The 20,000-nt window shown below is 31.9% G+C and overlaps 1 long non-coding RNA gene across 13 annotated transcripts in view; it reads right to left on the reverse strand.

Moving 5' to 3' along the window:
* Positions 1 to 20,000, reverse strand: part of LOC106868233 (uncharacterized) — a 469,773-nt gene that overhangs the window by 131,623 nt on the left and 318,150 nt on the right. For all 13 annotated transcript variants that reach the window (XR_016237542.1, XR_016237537.1, XR_016237536.1 and 10 more), the window contains one exon: positions 17,352 to 17,408. This is a non-coding gene — a long non-coding RNA (uncharacterized LOC106868233). The remainder of the gene's footprint in view (positions 1 to 17,351; positions 17,409 to 20,000) is intronic.

Below are 20,000 nucleotides of genomic sequence, written 5' to 3' on the forward strand. Positions count from 1 at the left end.
TTGCTGTCTCACAAAAAGCATCATTTACAAGTGTACAGTATCAACTGCCAACTGTAACTACATATATATTGGCTCATGTAGCACAACCTTCAAAGCTAGAGGGAGCAACCACTACTCCAGTTTCAAGTCTCTAACAAAATCCAACAGCACATCGTTGTCTTAGCTTATCAATAAACTAAAGATTGATTCAACTCCTTACACTCTCAACTGGTCCATAATCACCCATGTCAAACCATACAGCAGCTATAATAACAAGTGTGATCTCTACATAGCTGAGGTCTTAGCTATTTTGCAATCCATAGATTGTCTTAATGAATGCAGCAGTATAATTTTTACCTGCAAACATCGATCACTAAATCTATTCTCTAAATACAAATAACAACCCTACCCTGCTTTTTCCCCCCTAACCTTCATAAATTTTCCCTCTTATTTACTCTCACTACCACTATATGTTAAACCAACACTATATCTTCCCTTTAATTCCCTTTTGTCATTTATATACTTCTCTCTGTATCTTTCCTTTACCTTTCATAACATTTTTTTTTCTCTTATTCTTCCCTTAAATTCTTTATTGTCACTTACTTCTTCTCTCTGTATTTTTACCTACCATTTATAAAAATTTTTTCTCTTATTTCACTTGCCTCTTGTAAGCTTACAAATACACACAGCAACATACACCTCCACTACTTCATACTCACCACACACAATATACACTCCTTAAATGATTGCTAGTAGTAGCTGCCATGGTTCTTGCCCATTTTATCTTGGTTTCTTCATGCATACCTTTTCTCCTCCTTGACCAAAAATATTTCCCCACCCTCTCCCCTCCACATCTTTTATTCAAATACCACTCTCCTTGCTAATTCCTGTGATTCAGCCCTATTGAATACTACTGGTCAAATGACAATTTGCTTAAATTCCTCTTTCTTCTCACCACCTTATGTTTTTTCTTTTTCCTTCTTTTAATCATAATTCCTCTCTACATTTATATTCTCCACTCCTATTGTGCTCTTGACGCATTCTGATTGAATCTTCTATGTGTTAATATGTACCTCCTTGTGACAATGTAAACTTTCATTCAATCAAGATATCTTTGGCCTGAAGAATAGCCTGCAGTATACACCTTGCTTTACCACTATGAAACATATGTAACCTGGATCTTATTTACTCCATTCCTTAACTCTTATACATACATACATACATACATATATATATATATATATATATATATATATATATATATATATATATATATATAGAATAATAATAAATGGAGCAAAACGCATATAAACAATTGCTCTATTTATTATTATTCTTCATATCTACTCAAAATACATCACTTGGTATTTCTACCTATAAAACGGGTGTGATATCCTAGTTTTTGTGTGATTTTTGCTACCCATGGTAACTATTAACATATTTACATTGTCAAAGTTTCTTCAACCAAGATAATATTAATATATACATAAATTCATATATATCTTAATATATAAAGCTGAAGTTGTGTGTCTGTGTGAAGCCTTTTAAAAAGTTTATAGAAATCCACATTTTCCACTTTTTCGTAAACATTTTTACATCAATGGAATTTTCTCGATCTGAACTTTCCAGTGCAGTAATTAGATTTTTAAAATTCCGTTTACTTTGTGTGATTTAAGGGAGATTTGGCTGTTGTTTCTAGCAACTTTTATATTTCTTCCCTTCTACCTGGGACAGCGTTCTTACACACGCGCTCAACAGAGAGAGAAAGTGATACATACAACGTCATAGATTAAACTTTCTTCTCAGTATTCTTTACCTATTTTTCATAACATAGATACGTAAAAACACACACAACCACACATACGTAATCTGTGACAACAACATACACATTGCTCCCGTTCTTTATCTCCCCCTCTTCCTCTCTCGCTCATGAAAACGCATACACATGCAAGTAAACACAATCATTCACGTTCGTCAATGTGGCATAACTACAGAGTTGTACCCACCGACTTTGGAAGGTCATAACTTTCAGAAAAATGAATATCTTTTAATGAAATTTTCTATGCATATATTATTTATTATGTAGATTCCGAATATACAAAAATTTTCAGTGAAAGTGTTTTGGGAGGAGGGTGGGGGACAATTTTCGGAAGTTCCACTTAAATTCCTCTTAACTTCCAGGAAAATGAATATTTTTTCGTTAAATTTTCTACAAATATACCTTGATGTATGTACATTTCGAGCATGTAGGAATTTTGAAGGAAACAACTGCAGGTTATTTTTGAGAAGTGTTCCCCACTCAGTGGTGTTTCGGAGCAAGTCGTCCATATTTGTTTAATTTTTCTCTATTATGTGCGTAAGTGCATCTATAGATTTCTAATGAAGTAATAGGCAATGAAGAGAAGCCGTCATAAGAAAACTTTTAACTACCTCTAGCCCTTTCTCCCCCTCTCCCTACCTCTTGCTCTCTCAAACGCATACAAGTACACAATCATTCAGTAAAATATAACTCATGTTCGTCGATATTTTGTAAATATACCACGATTTTCACTAGGGTGTTAGGGTCAGGGTTAGGGTTTAGGATTAGTGTTACAGTTTTAGGGTCAGGGTTAGGGTTTTAGGGTTGGGGTTTAGGGTTAATGTTAGGGTTAGTGTTAGGATTAGGGTTGGGTAATCGTGCGGGTGTTAATCTGAAAAATTACCGAAATGTGAAAACTACCCACCCTGCCATCTATTATAACTTTTGTTGTTCTGTTTAATATATACATAGATTATGCCTCCAAAGAAGAGAGCTTGCTGGGGAAAGGAAGCAACCGGTTTAAAATGACATTCCAGAAGCTACTTTGAACATAATGCAAAATGGTGCATCAACATCTGCCCAATCTGATAGAATTCTGGCAAAACTGTGTACCAACAGATCGCCAGCAATTGCTTCATCAGAAATTGCCGTCCTAGCTCCTGCGAAAAGGGATTACCCTGCAATCAGGGCAGCGCAAAAAGTTGTTTTCACAAGCATTTCTATAGCCAATTAGACGGATGAAATTTACATACGCTTAATAATGTTACGCTTAATAATTTTACGCAAAACAGCCTTCAAACTTTCCCTATTAATTTCATCGTCTTTTGAATTATGAACATATTTACATCATAAGGGTTTTTTCGTTGTAAGGCTTTCTTTTTTAGTTGATTTTCACCTAGCAAGACTTATCGTAGATGGCGTAATAAGTCACACCCGGACAAGGTCGGGTTATACTGCTAGTGATAATATAAAAATATGAAAAATAAAAAAGATATTATATGGTTAATTATTCCGTATTGGGATCAAGTTATGACTAATATTATTAAGGAGACACTTAAAATAGTAAAAATCGTTTTTAAAAAGGACAATAGTTATTCAAATATAGTTTCCAATAAAACCATAAGACTGGCACTGAAGTAATTTTACATTTAGTAAAATGAAGTATTGAACCTCTAACTCCTGAATCAAATAACCACACAATTTTATTTCTAAAGCACTTGAATAGACTATATAAATAATTTTTTTTTAAATAAATAAAAGATAAAAAATAATGCAATAATTTAAATAAAATAAATATATGAATTAAATATTACTAAAATTATATAAGAACAAATTATATATACTTCCCAATATAGGTAAATTTGAAAATAATAATAGAGGATAATTTAAAATTAAAACTATGTATAGTGTAATTACCTCCCTTGGTACTAATCACTTATAAATACCCATAGTTCCCTGCTATCTTCTTCCTCAAATCACCATTTTAGTACCAGCAAAAAAGGAAGATATGTATTTGAATTTTTCTTGTTATATATCACATTTAAATACAGACATTTTTATTCTGATGTTTAATCTTATATCTCACATTCTGTATTTGACATATACTTGATTTTACATGATTGATATATATGCTAATTCATATTTATAATGTATAATATATAAATTTTAATTCTTAATATTACAAAGTATAATTTTTATTCTTAATTTTTAATTCTTAATTTTTAATCTTTAATGTAAAAGGGATGTAAAATTAGATATATAATATTTTGAAATAGAACCTGAAGATGTGTTGGAAAGATTGTAAATCTGATGATTTCATATATGTATTTATATATGTATATATATGGGTATACAGTTGTGTATATTGTAATCTTCCAATACTGAAACACATGTAGTTCCTAAATATAAGTATTAACTAAAGTAAGATATAATTAATGAAGTATATTATATACCCTACTGGTAATCTATACATATATAAAAATGAGAATTTATGTCTGTGTGTGTGTGTGTGTCTGTGTGAATCCCTAAAACTCCAGAACTACACAACCAATTTCATTCAAATTTTACACATGCCTTACTTAGGGTCACGGTTGTGTTTTAGTAAAAAAAAAATGTTAACTTCTTGCATACTTCCAGCCCAGAGCAACATCATATCTCCTCCACTATTTAAGTATTACGTGTCAAAAGTGAAACAAAAACACTCATGTCATTCGAACCGGAATCTCAAAAACATTGTTATTATTAAATTTATGCATTTCTAATCAATTTAGAGATATTTGTTATCGAGTTGCAGATTTTTAACAATGCATTTGGTGATTATTTGCTTTATTTCTTGGGCAAAATTTACAACTTAGAATAAAAGAATAAAATTATTATTTCATTCAAAAATTGATGAGCTTTGTTTTTAGTGATGACTTGAAATGGTAAATATTTTTTCTAACTGTATTTGCTTGAAAAAGCATACTTTTCTTTATATTAAGCAATTCATTATAATTACTTTTACGATGTGCCTAAATATGCAGAATGAAGCAGGACAGAATAGTTAACAGCATTTCATCCAATTTTACATTCTGAGATCAAATTCTGCCGAGGCTGAATTCTCCTTTCATTTTTCCAGAGTCGATAAGATAAGTACCAGTTGAAAACTGGGGTTGATGTAATCAACTTATATCATCCTCTGAAATTGCTGACCATGTATCAAAATTTGAAACCAATATTGAATGAACTTCATTCAAAATACAGAAAAATATTACAAGTGGATAAAGTATGAAATGTTTGATGACTTATTAAGTAAAACAAGATAAACTCTTTAAAATTTCATGTGAAAATATCTGTAGTTAAGTTTAATTTTATCTCTGGGAAACAAATTCAACAAATAAGATTCATAGTGAAAGAAAATTGCAAAAATGATTGTTTTTCAAATTTGTTTTGTATAACAAATTCAGAATGGAAACATTGCTAATCAGAACATCAATTTCATAAAATCCAAATCTAGCTATATTAGTAAATACATAAATAATAGAGCTATTAAATTAACTTTTAAAGCACATTAGTTTTGGTTTTATACTGTATACATGAAAAATATATGGTTTAAATATTTATAGATATCCAAAGAGATTTTTTAAAAACTATGCGCAGGAGTGGTTGTGTACTAAGTCGCTTGCTTACCAACCACATGGTTCTGGGTTCAGTCCAACTGCATGGCATCTTGGGCAAATGTCTTCTACTATAGCCTCGGACCAACGAAAGCCTAGTGAGTGGATTTGGTAGATGGAAACTGAAAGAAGTCCATTGTGTGTGTGTGTGTGTGTGTGTGTGTGTGTGTGTGTGTGTGTGTGTGTGTGTGTATATATATATATATATATATATATGTTTATACTTGTGTGTCTGTGTTTGTCCCCCCACCATTGCTTGACAACCTATGTTGGTGTATTTACATCCCTGTAACATAGCAGTTTGGCAAAAAAAAACTGATAGAATAAGCACTAGGCTTACAAAGAATAAGTCCTGGGGTCGATTTGTTTGATTAAAGGTGGTGCTCCAGCATGGCCGCAGTCAAATGACTGAAACAAATAAAAAAAAGTTTTTGAAATGGAGAAAACTTTTGACATAGTCTCCCGATCCCTTATCTGGTAGTCAATGCAGAAACTAGGGATAGACGAGCAGTTGGCAAGAACCATACAAGCCTTGTACAGAGACGCTACCAGTAAGGTGAGGGTGAACGAGTACAGTGAAGAATTCAAGGTACAAGTAGGGGTTCACCAAGGATCGGTGCTCAGCCCCCTCTTGATCATCATAGTCCTCCAGGTAATAACAAAAGAATTCAAGACAGGCTGTCCCTGGGAGATCCTCTATGTTGATGACCTTGTTCTTATAGCTGAATCACAACCAGAACTAGAGAAGTTCCAGGTATGGAAGCAAGGTCTAGAATCAAAGGGCTTTAGAGTTAACCTAGCAAAAACCAAAGTCATATTAAGTAGGAAGACAAACAAATTGCAAATCCCTTCAGGTAGATGGCCCTGCTCAATCTGTAGAAAAGGAGTAGGTGGAAACTCCATAAGATGCACCCAGTGTAAGCTTTGGACACATAAAAAGTGCAGCAACATCAGAGGAAGGTTAACAGGGAAACTAACTTTTGTATGTAGAAGGTGCACAGGTACAATAAACACTGCAAATGCGTAGAAAACAAACTATCAACTGCCAGTGGGGCAAGCTAGAGGTAGTAGATAGCTTATGTTATCTAGGCAACCAAGTTAGTAGTGCAGGTGGATGCTCCGATAGCATAGCTGTAGAACAAGATTAGGCTGGGCAAAGTTCAGAGAGCTCCTACCTCTGCTGGCAACAAAGGACCTCTCTCTCAAAGTGAAAGGTAGATTGTTTGATGCCTATGTATGAACAGCTATGCTGCATGGCAGTGAAACATGGGCTATGACAGTCGAGGGCATGCATAGGCTTGAAAGAAATGAAGCCAGTATGCTTTGCTGGATGTGCAATGCCAGTGTGCATGTTTAAGAGAGTGTAAGCATCTTGAGAGAAAAGTTAGGGATTAGAGGAATCAGATGTGGTGTGCAAGAGAGACAACTGCAATGGTATGGTCATGTAATATGTATGGACGAGGACAGCCTTGTAAAGAAGTGCCAATCTCTAACTGTGGAGGGAACCTGTGGTAGAGGTTGGCCCAGGAAGACATGGGATGAGGTGGTGAAGCATGATCTTTAAACTTTGAGCTTTACAGAGGCAATGACTGGTGGCTGAAACCTTTGGCGATGTGCTGCGCTCAAAAGGACCCGTCAAGCCAAGTGCACCTGTGCTGGTGGTATGCAAAGAACATCTTTTTGAATGTTGAGCCTCACGGAGGCAAAGTGGCTGAGTTCCTCTCGAGTGTTGGGCCTGATGGAAGTAAAGTGGTTGAGTTCCTTTTGAGCATTGGGCCTCATGGAGGCAAAGTGGCTGAGTTCCTTTCAAGTGTTGGGCCTCACAGAGGCAATGACCAAGACCTTTGGCATTATGTCGTGCTTGAGAAGAAGACCCATCAAGCTGAGCGAAATTGCAGTCATAGCAGATACTGGTGTCACACAAATTGACACCCTTGTCAGTGGCACACAAGTATGTGCCTGGTGTCACGCAAATGGCACATAAAGGCACCCATTACACTCTCAGAGTGATCTGCATTAGGAAGGGCATCCAGCCGTAGAAAGCCATGCCAAATCAGACTGGAGTCTAGTGCAGCCTCCCAGCATGCCAGCCCAGTTAAACCGTCCAACTCATGCCAGCATGGACAACAGACATTAAAGAAGAAGAAGAAGAAGAAGAAGAAGGCGGCGACGACGACGACGACGATGATGATGATGATGTCTTCATTATTTGATATAAAGTTCACAAAAGTTTCACATTTATGACTGAAAGGTTATTTTGTATTCAGTTTGAAAGGTTTAAACATTTGAATTTCTGGTCAAAGATGTTGCAAATATTTAAATTAACAAAATCTTTTTATATCTAATTGTTTCAGAACTAATTCCCATCCTAACTCGAACTACATTATTTTGCACAAAGAAAAGACTAGAATTCAAAAATAAATCTGAATCACCCCTCAAAAAATATATTTAATCCAAATAATACAAGTAGAAATTAAGAAGTAACATTAATTTTTTAAAATTAGCAACTATGTGTAAACAATAGGCTTAAAGGAAAATTACTCTATATTTGTCTAATTATATAATAGTAATAATAATAATAATAATAGTAATACTAAAGCTTATACATGTAATTGAAAATGCAGTCATTAATGAAAGTGCTAAGTCCTCTTGTAAGGTAACATTAGATGAAATGATTCAGCGACAAGAACTCTATCTTTCTACTATAAAACTGCGCAGCTGTATTGAATAGCTTGAAGTAAAGATCCAAACATACCAAATCAAAGTTTTTATGCAAATGAAGATGCAGTACTTCATTATATATCAAAATTATGTTATCAATTTATCTGTCTATGCTAAGAAGCCACAATCTGTGTGTCTCTCAAGCAGAAACAGATATTTTGATAACATTTGCTTTTCCAGATAAGGCGTCAAGTCTTATTCCCAACCTTCTATCACATAACATAATCTATACTATAATAAAGAAAACTGCTTATCAATTAGTTTACAGTATGTAGTGTTTGTAAAAGAAAGTAATTTTAAAGTCTCTACTGTCTAGAAATTTTTTTAAAATTCTAATTCTAATATGTATCTGTTAATCAAAATTTTTATCAAAACCTGATTTTCAATATCCTTTTATTATTAAAGATCTCAACAACAGAAAACAAATTTGAATTTACAGCAGCATAGTGTTTTTTAACACTGCATGATATGTGTTCCTTTTTGTCTTCAAAACGATCCATTTCTCAACTGTATTGTGACTTGCAATAAAAAGTGGATTTTGTACAATGATAAAAAATGTTCTTCGCAGTGGTTGGACCAAAATGAAGCACCGAAAGCCTTCCTTAAACCTAAGTTTTTCAAAAAGAAGGTTATGGTAATTGTTTGCTGGTGTACTGCTGGACTCATCTGCTATAACTTCTTAAAACCCAGAAAAGCATTACTGTGGAAACATATTGCCATGAAATTGCCAAAATGAACGAAAAACTGCTACTCCTCCATCCCAGACTGGTCAACAGAAGAGGATCAGTTATTCTTCATGACAATACTCGACCACACTTTTCTCTAATGACACTCCAGAAGTTGAAGGAACTTGGCTATGAAGTTCTTCCCCACCGAGCTTATTCCTCAGACCTTTCTCCTATGGACTACTACTGAAACTGAAAGAAGCCCGTCGTATATATGTATATGTATATGTATATATATATATATATATATATATATATATGTGTGTGTGTGTGTGTGTGTGTGTATCTGTTTGTGTGTCTGTGTTTGTCCCCCCTCCCCAACATCGCTTGACAACCGATGCTGGTGTATTTACATCCCCATAACTTAGCGATTCGGCAAAAGAGATTGATAGAATAAGTCCTGGGGTCGATTTGCTCGACTAAAGGCGGTGCTCAATCATGGCCACAGTCAAATTGCTGAAACAAGTAAAAGAGTATATATTTCCCAGATTCGTAATTTTTGTATTTTTCAATGAGGATAAAAAAAAAAATTAGAAATTAAGGTACGGGGGGGAATTCAAAATTTTGAAAACATGATTTCTGGGCAAAATCATATTAACCCCTTTTATACAATGAAAGAATATATATATAGTTTATGATTCTTCTTAAGAACAGAAAGTACTTTTATGCAAACCCATGCAGATTGTACTCTCCCCCACTTCACTTTTAAACAAACAATAACTTTCATTATGCTTGTAATCCAGTTCACTATATTTCAGCTATGCCAATTCTGCCCATAAGAAAGGAACAAATAATACAATGTGACTGTAGGTCATAACATCCGATCAACACCAGGATTCATGGGAAGAAAACAACTGAAAAAACAAGCTGTAGCTTTGAAGTGACAGTAGCATGAGCTGAAAGTGCCAAAAACGCCTTTCACAATGTTCATGGGTACAGCCCAAATAAACTTGTTTTTGGAAGAAATATTAATCTACCTTCCTTTCTAAATGTTAAACTTACTGCATTACAAGGTATATCCACTAATAAAATTGTAGCATATAACTTGCATGGTGAGCACGCTGCTAAAATGGTGTTCATAGAGGGTGAGTCTTCAAAGAAATTAAGACATGCTTTTACCACCAATTTAGGAAAAGTATGGAACAGTCTACAAAATGGTGATGTTTCTTTATAAAATATATGAGTGTGATAGATAGCTTGATCTAGGAACTGTCATAGGTTGACAGCATAAACAACTGCTTGCTAAACATGGTGGTACATATGTAAGAGTGCATCCATCTCATTTGGTACTATCCTGAAGCATATGAAAGGTCTTCAGAAGATAAGAATAGTGATCTTGTTACCCCTTAAATGGATATAATGATATTTCCAGAAAATCTATTTATGAGGAGAGTTATATGGATTTCAAACTGAAAATACCAAATACCTGAACATGTTGAAAAACAGCAAATAATGAGAACAAGAAATAGGCCACCTAAATAAAAAAATTTCCAAAAATGATTATGTTTCTCAAACCAGTACAGACTATTGATGAGGATCTGCAATGGAGAAGATTGAATATAATGAGTAGGGGAGGTAAAGCAACAGGTAAAAATAAATGTTTAGTGAATGTGGCATAAGGTGAGCCATTTTGGTTGGATTTTGAGCTTGGAGTACCTGAATGGTGAGCTAAAGAAGATAAACAAAGAAAAGAAGCACTTCTTAGATAAAAGAAAATGGTTTCTTCCTCCTCAAATACTGACTTGGATAAAGCAAAGAAAAGGTAACTTCCAAGTCGAATTGAGAACCAATTTTATATGCAGGAACCTTATCAAGGTTAACCCAAGATATCCACAAGATGGATTTATACAAATAAAATGTCAAGTGATAAACAAACTTGTAAAGCTACGCTTGTGACAGGAGACTTTTGGGGTAAATACTAAAAATTACTTCTTCTGCACATTCAAAAGTGAGCCTATGTATAGTATAACATGAGTAATCATGGCATCTCATGGCTGGGTTGCAAATCAATGGATATCAAGACTGCATTTTTACAGAACAAGAAATTAGATGATTAGTTTGCTTAGATCCTCCTCAGGAAACCAATGTACTTCCAGGTTACAGATGGAAACTTAAAATGTTTATATGGCTTAACTGATAATTCAAGAGCTTGGTATCTAATGATTAGAGAGGAATCAGTGAAGTTAAAAGCAGTCATCTCAAAATATGATCAGGCAATATTTACATGGTACTGTTGAAATTGCTTAATATCATTGCTATTCATGTTGTTGACTGTGCTTTAATTAAAATTAAAGAAGTAACAGAATTTTAGTATACTGGATTAAAATATTAAAAAGAATGAAGAGTAATGTTAAATTTGGACAGGACAAATATGTAAAGAAATTGAAATCTATTTCAAAGGAAAATAACGACCCTAGAGGACAGAATATCAACTATAAAGATTACAGATATTAGGCCACTGATAAGTCAACTAAATTACTTAGTCACACAAAGAAAACCAGATTTGAGTTATATTCATGAGTTAAGTTCCATTCTAAAACAGGAAAAAAATTGAGTATATTAAACAAGTAAAAACAGTAAAGAAAGCAATGAAGGAACAACCTCATATAGTTATTCCAGAGTAGGGCAATTTTGATTGTTTATAAATAATGGCATACAATGATACCTCATTTTTCAAGCTGAAAATGGGGATCACAAGAAAGCTACATTAACCTTTTGATTATAGAAGAATTGTCCAAAGTATTCCAGCTGCAGAAACATGTTTTTTTTAATTAAAAAATGTTACTGGAATTGTAACAGTTCAAGGACAATAGCGTAAATATAAAAATAGCTTGCAAAACCAACAATTCTTACATCTATGCGAGAAAGGATAAGCAAAAAGGAAATTGAAAAGGTCTTATGGATTCAAACAAATATACAAATTGTTAACTCCTTTACATAAGAAGGGAGACCATCCTTTGAAATGTTTTAGTTTATAACAGAGCCTAAGGAATCTTCAGAATAACTGTTAAAGTTAAATTCTTTTCTTATTTTTCTTAAAATCCAAAACCTTGTATTAGCATGAACACACAACTGCCAGGCACCCGTAAAGACCAAACGTAAATAATAATAATAATAATAATAATAATAATAATAAAAAGAAATGTATTGTCAATATTTGAAGGGAGATTATTCATCCCTTAATGAGAAAAAATTATCCCTAATTACCAGAGGAGTGAGGAGGCGACAGTAGAGAAACAGGAAATGCAGGTGGATATGTTTGTTGATGAGTTGATTCTTTTATAAAATGATAGAAAGCTTTTGCTGTACCTGAAAGTATTGATTTTTTTTTTCAAATTTAACATTACAAAGAATGATATTGGAGGAAAAGTAGATGGCAGATGCTTTCTTTCTTGATTAATAATAATTTTTCACAGTGACCAAAGTCTAGTCATGGGAGGGGATGTAATCGATTAAAGCAACTATAATTGATGTCAGAATTTGACTGGCATTTATATAAAACACACACACACACACGCACACGCACACGCACACACACACAGTCTTGTGTGTAAGTATGTACTGTCTGAATATTTGTGCACGTGTGCATTATTAGAAGGTATGTATGTGTTTTATATTTATTGTATCTGTATGTATGTATATATCTTTCAATGACAACACGTTTCTTTTCCATGCTGATGTAATAAGGAACAAAAACCTTGTTTTAAAGGTTGCAGAGACCAGAAATATACTGGAACATATTTTTGACAAAACAGAGTATTTTAAAAGTTCAAACATTTTATCATGACAATATATTGTTTTCCCTAAAATTGTGGAACATACAGAGACTTCATACATTGACATACAAAATATAATTGGCCTTAATTACTTCGCCAATAATACTTACATGGAAAAAGACCTCTTTGTCAGTATGGTAATAACTCAAATGATATAAATACTGAAACCCTAAAACAATCTACAAGCCAAAAATTCTCATGAACAATTTCTCCAGAGAACTATTTAGTTTTATTCACTTATAGACAACTGGGGAAAATTGTAGTAATAAACAGACGTATCTGTTCAATGTTAAAAGTTATTTCAAAGTTAATTCAAATAGAGTTACAAAATAAATAATAAACAAAACATCATAATAAATCGTATGAAAATATTTTAATCACTGTTATATTTGGTGTAAGATATTTGTACTTTAAGAAACATGTAACTAAGTAAAATTAGCTGAAACTTTATTACCTACCTTCCTCATAACTAGAATACCATTCAATATTCCTGATAGAGATTACCTGCTAAAAACCACATGTTTATACTAACACTCCAACAAATAACATTGCTAGACAATATTGTCTCTACCTCAATGATATATAATATTAGAATTAACTGTAATTTAAAGCAAGGAATTAATGCTTTCAGCTGAGACAGATATTGAAAATTACAAATTTTTCTAAATTTATAATTTTAGTATATAAGTGGTTGAGTATCAATGAAGAAATATATTTTTAGTTCAATTAAGAGATAATATTTTTTTATGATATTAAATTTTTCAGACTATTATCTTTATCTTTCCCACTTATTAGAAAAACATTTTGATGCTTAATATTTCAATTTATGAGTAAATACATAAACATATTGAATTTCAATTTCTAGTGGTATGAAAAGATTTGAATTATCATAAGTTTGCTAAATCCTGTTTCTAGATTCCAATTTACAAAGTCAATGCTTATGCTGCCAATATTCTTCAAACAATTTCTCTAATGGAAATTATTTTACATACATCTGAACGGCAAGAAATTTAACAGCATTATATTGACAAATATTTTAAGCCTATTTCTTCATAATACCACTTTCATAGTTCATCAAATTTCAATAATTGCATAAATTCATGGTAAATTCTTTTCCTTATATTAATTACTCAACTATGAAGTATTTTCATTTATTGGACTGAAACAGTAATAATTTTCAAAACTTTTATAAAACCAAGTTTCAGAACAGAAGCTTAGCCAATAAAGGCAAAAATCAATTTCTGATAGATATGATATAAGAATAAAATAGGTGACCAACCAAAATAAATGCATAAATAATACAAAGTATTTGACATCGTTACCAATATCTTTAATATGCATGCATGTATGTGTGTGTGTGTGTGTGTGTGTGTGTGTGTGTGTGTGTGTGTGTGTGTGTAAATATATATATGTGCGCGCGTGCGCACACAAAGCACTCAATGAAAGGGCATCCAGTTATAGAAACTACAACTATACCAAAGCAGACATTGTAGCTTAGTGCAATCCTCTGGCTCACTGACTCCTATCAAACTGTCCAATGCATACCAGCATGGAAAATGGATGCTAAATGATGAAAGATTATATACTGTACCTATTTTTGATTCCCCCACCCCCCACCCCCGAGACTTTTAAACTTAGATTAGGAGCGTGTATAAGAATAAAATGTTACTCATTTTACCAATCACCAATCACATGTTCATGGCTATAGCCAGGATGGCATGATCAGACATTGGTTATATGTACTGTCCAAGCAAAATGATATCTCACAAAGAGGTTAGATTGCTAAAATAACGTTGCATTGTTCTATGATAATGATAATAAATTTTATGTTTATTATATTTCATAGTTATGCCCATGGGAGAGATCATATCGATCAAAGTTGTTCACTATGTTATTAATATATTGAAAGAATTCAGAAGTACAAAATATACATAAATATACATTGTTTTTGTATATATATTGGCTGCCAGAATGTATGCTTCTAAAAATTCTCTTTGTGTTTCAATAACCTACTGTAAAAAAACACAAAGGTGTTCCTGCCATGGCAATCCAATAGGTACATCATTTAACATAGAAGCAATGGTTATCACTGAATATAAAGCTAAAATCAGCATGACTGCGGAATTACAAGCTTCAACTTTTAATATGGAAGGATGTAAAAGACATAATGTAAAATGTAAATATTTCCATGATGAAATACATTTACATACTTTCATTATGAAGAATACACTTTATCTTCAAAATTTCATCTTCACATTGAATAATTACAGAATTCGAAGAACAGAAGCATTTATTTTTTTCAGTTTGTGTTCACATTTTGATAATTTCAGTATGTATGTATTATTCATTATTCCTTAATTTAATCTCCACATTAAATAATTAAAACTGTACTTTCAATAATGAAAGTATTTTAATTCTAATTGAAGTATTTGAAGAGCAGAAGTATTTCAGTTATGTCACATTAAGATAATCTTTTCTATTCTAGGCACAAGGCCCAAAAGGAGTGGGGGCCAGTCAATTAGATCAACCCCAGTATGCAACTGGTACTTAATTTATCAACCTCCAGAAGGATGAAAGGCAAAGTTAACCTTGGTGGAATTTGGTTCACATTTAGATAATGTAGGTACTTATATATTTCAATAACAAAAGCATTACATTTTGGCCTTCCATACTGAAAGTAGGCAGCAGTAATTCCATTGTACTTGTGTAGTACCTTTTAGACAGTACTGGCCACCTTTTATAACTTACAGTGGGAATGTTCAAAGGTCACTTTTGATATTGTTGTTTTGTTTAGATTTGTGACTTTTACAATGTAATTTATAAACAATTAATGATAATTCTGACTAAACATCCTTTTTATAAACTAAGAAGTCAGTGCATATTGTAGACAGTATATAATTTTTTTTGAGGATTTCTGTCCCTAATTAGTGTTGCACATTATATACAAGTACATATTATATACAAATATATACTGAAAGTTAACTAGAACTTAGCTATGTTGTATTTTTAAAAACAACTAAATGACATCTATAACTTCTGTTGTAGGTTCCCCTGTCTGTTTTGGCATGGTTTCTACAGCTGGGTACCCTTCCTAACACCAACCACTTTACAGAGTGTACTGAGTGCTTTTATGCAGCACTGGCATGGGTGTTTTTTTTTACATGGCACCAGCACATTTAAAAAAATTTCTATAAATGTAAAATCTACCACTAGCAAATTAGTAATATTTTGCATCTAATAAAAACTAAATAATTTATCTAAAGCAGCCAAGAATGCTGCATATAATATCTAAGTTGAACCAATCAATCGCCTACATCACGAAATTCAATCATATTTTTATATATATTACCTCAGCCACTAACTGTTTAAAAATATTTTGATAAGGTCAATACTACAAATATCTAAGTTACATGAATACTTTAATATGAAAAATTATTGAAGTCGGCATTATATTTTACATCATATACGATGCATATAACAACTCAAATCACCTTTATAATGCAAGAGAAAACTTGGTTTATGTGCAACAACTACTCCACATTCATAAATTTCTTTCATGATACACAATTATAAGTTGAATTGACTTTTCATATTAACATAGATTTATATACATCAAAAATATTTAGATCAGAGATGCCTTCAATGTTGTTGAAAATAGTATCTAACATTAACATAGTTCTTTAACAAGAATACTGAATGAAGAAAATTAAGTTAAAGCCTCAAGATTTTCATAATCTCCCAACAGGAATGTGCATGGACATATTACATTTAACTGTTTTTACCTCCAATTATCTGAATGCAAATTGCTTTACATTCAATTGCTCAATCAACCCCAATCCAACAGGAGTGATAAATAAAATCATAAATGTATTACTGTCTGATGATTTGCAAATTTGAAGTTCCTGGGTTTGTGTATGTGAGCCATTTTTCTCTCTTTCCCCCCTAAATACATTCAAATACATTAACATAGTTTGCTTAAATACACAATGTAACATTAGTAGCACAGTTTACATAATTTCAGATCCATGGCCTGTTATTCTTAACCTTGTTACAGAAAAAAAAAATCTACATTTTAAACAATATCTGATATCTTCCTTTGAGTCATTTTACCTTTTAAAAAGCAAAATAGCATGTACTTGAAAATTTTCTTAAGCAAAATCTATACAACTTTCAATTTCAAATAAAATGAAGAATCTATATAGATTTCTTTTTCTATCACTATAGGCCTTAAAGGTAAGAAAAAGAGCATATATGCATATATATATATGCATATATATATATATATATATATATATATATATATATATATATATATATATATATATATATATATATATTTATATATATATATATTTATATATATATATATATATTTATATATATATATATATTTATTTATATAGTAAATCTATAATTTAAATGAACAATAGCAGCACATTTAAATTATTTGGTGTTTACTTGTTAGGAATGAATTATTCAAATTGTAAAAGAATATGTAAAAATATATCTTGTTGAAAAAAATTGCATTTTCAGTCTAATGTTGTCTTCATTAGTGGAATAACTTGTAAGTCTAAGTACACTACAGTGAGTTAAAGTATATGCACATTATACTCTTACATATGTCCTACCTTTTGATAGCAAAAAGAAACTGAATACATAATTAATTTTGAATCAAAAAATTATTCAACATACTTACATTATTTCTTCCATGTAAAGTTAAACCAAAAGAAAAATATTCTTTTATCAAGAAACCCTAAAAAAAAAAAAAAATTGAGACTTATTTTAAGCTGAATGATAAAAAATATCTAAAATGAAATATATATATTTTTCTTCACATTATTTGTCACGCTACTAGGACAACACCAATGTGCAAAGAAATTTTGATTGAAATTACATCCATAGTGAGAAGGGAAAAAAAATTGTTTAATGATAAATTCTGGTCAAGAAAAACAGCCAGGACAAACTTATAATTTATATTAATTAATATGAATTAAAAATAGCAAGCAGTGATTTTGATCATTGGTAGCATAACTCTGGACATGTTTCAGTCTTTTTAAACCTTATCTGTAACCATTACTTCCAGATCTTAGAATGATTTAGAGATGATATAAGCTTTTAATGAATAAACATTAAGTGGTGTGATAACTTAAAAGAATGTCAGGGAGAAAAATACCCTGGGATGCATGCTGCATACTGTTTGTAATGAGTCAAGAAATCTTAATTAATTAAAATTATTTGTTTAGTCTTATGAAGAGTGAAGTGAATTATATGCCTTCATACTTTATAAATTGTTATAGCAAACTTAATGGAAGTTAAGCATGAAACCCTTTCATGTGAAAAATGTAACAAAAACAGTCTTAATTTCATTGTGCAACAAGACTTACATTTAGTAATTGACAAAAAAATATTTTTAAGACTACCAGGTAAATGCCAATTTACAGCTCATCAACAGTAAAACTGACACTAAATGTAAAACAAAAATGTTGGACTTATAAACTTTTTCCAACATATATTTGGATCATTACCTTTTTTTTTTTGAAGTAAAATTAAACAAATCTATCTGAAAAGAAGTTACATAGGTGGCAATTTACAAAACTGGGATGAAAATTAGGATAATGTCTTAAAACACGTATCAGCAACTACCTCTACAACTATTACATTCTCAACTTGAAACATGTAAATATGTACTAGTTATTAAAATGATTGTAATAATGATCACTTATATGATTATTGTATAAAAGGTGCTCTAATTAAACAGATCCACAGCATAAGAATTGGACTTAAAATAGCATATTTATTCATACTTGGTAGTTTAATTTAGCACTATTTCTCATGAGTAGTTAAATTAATTAGATTAACTTTAGTTATACTGATTAACTAACACTATCTAAATTTTACTCCTGATGATGTGTGTATGCAGATGTATGTAATGAAGATTACTAAATAACTATTCAGTTCATACGAGAAACCTTGTTTTTGTTTTTTACAAAAATTAATTTTTACAGACTAAACTTTCCAAAAGTACAGTTTAGAGTCAACCATTAGAAAAAACATTTGGTAGGTAAATAGTACCTGAAAAAAATTAGAAAATTGGCTTAAAAGTATTTATTATTTTACATAAATACACACATAATGCATATACACTTGCATATATTTTTTTTTCATCGCATCATGATAATTTTAACAGAAGAAGATTAACTTCTGCTCTATTAAAAATAATGGTAAAGAAATTATTGGGTAATGTAAGACGACACTGAAGGATGTTTACATTGTTTCATTATACTAACATAAGGTTAAATGTCTGAGATTGTTTTGATAAAGAAAATAAAAAATGAAAAATGAAATAAACAACTATCAAGCAGCTGAGAATTTTAATGGACATGTTGGACAACACCATGAAGGATTCTTTGGTGTACGTGGAGGCTTTGGTTATGGCATAAAGCATGATGAGAGTTCAAGGCTGTGAAAGTTCTATGACACAAATGACCTAACCATTTGTAACACTAAGTTCAGAAAACCACTCAGCTACCAACCAATTATGCAAACAGACATGAGCAAAAGACTTCATATTCACCAGTAAACAGGATAGACATATGGTTATAAAAACTATGTCTTTCTCTAATGAAGATAGTAACACTCCATATAGACTAGTGATTAGTAACTTCAGAGTGAAAGCTACATGGATACAGGCACAGAAGACAATCTGAAGAAAGGAAATATGGAAGTTGAAAGACCCATCGATCAACCAGAGGTTCAGAAAAAGTAGGGAAGAGATACTTACAATATAAAAGTCAATAGGCGTTCCTATGAGACAACTAACTGAGTTTGATAGAGCAGATCTGTGACTGGTGCAAGGTTCCAGCCAGACAAAAGGTGAGATTATTTTAGAATAGAGCCATAAAAGCTATGCAACTGGCCTGAAAAGACAGGGAAAAAGGGGGCAGCAAAAAACACTATTTAAGCAGGGAGAAGACAAGCTAGATGTCAGATAGCAAGAGGAGAAACCTAAAGTTGCACTTGTAACGTAAGGTTCAGAGGCTTGAAGTATTCTAGATAGCAAGGCAACGTACTAGAGTAAACACAAGGCACCGTTTGAAAGCAATGAATATGGAATAATAACAGTAAACCTGATCTTACTGATATAGAAAAGAAAGAGGCACAGAAGTGTAATTATGAAAGTTTTTTGAATGAAGAGAATGTAATGGGAGAGAAAGGGTCTACATTAAGTAGACCCAACAGAGAAACCAACCAATGAAGTTGATAGCAGTATGGTAACAAATGCAATTAAGGATATGAGGGCAGGGAAAGGAAATGTTCTATCACAGAGAGGCTAAGAGAATTTAAG

The sequence above is a fragment of the Octopus bimaculoides genome, chromosome 20 (genome assembly GCF_046866305.1).
Source record: "Octopus bimaculoides isolate indiv1 chromosome 20, ASM4686630v1, whole genome shotgun sequence".
Classification (NCBI taxonomy): domain Eukaryota; kingdom Metazoa; phylum Mollusca; class Cephalopoda; order Octopoda; family Octopodidae; genus Octopus; species Octopus bimaculoides.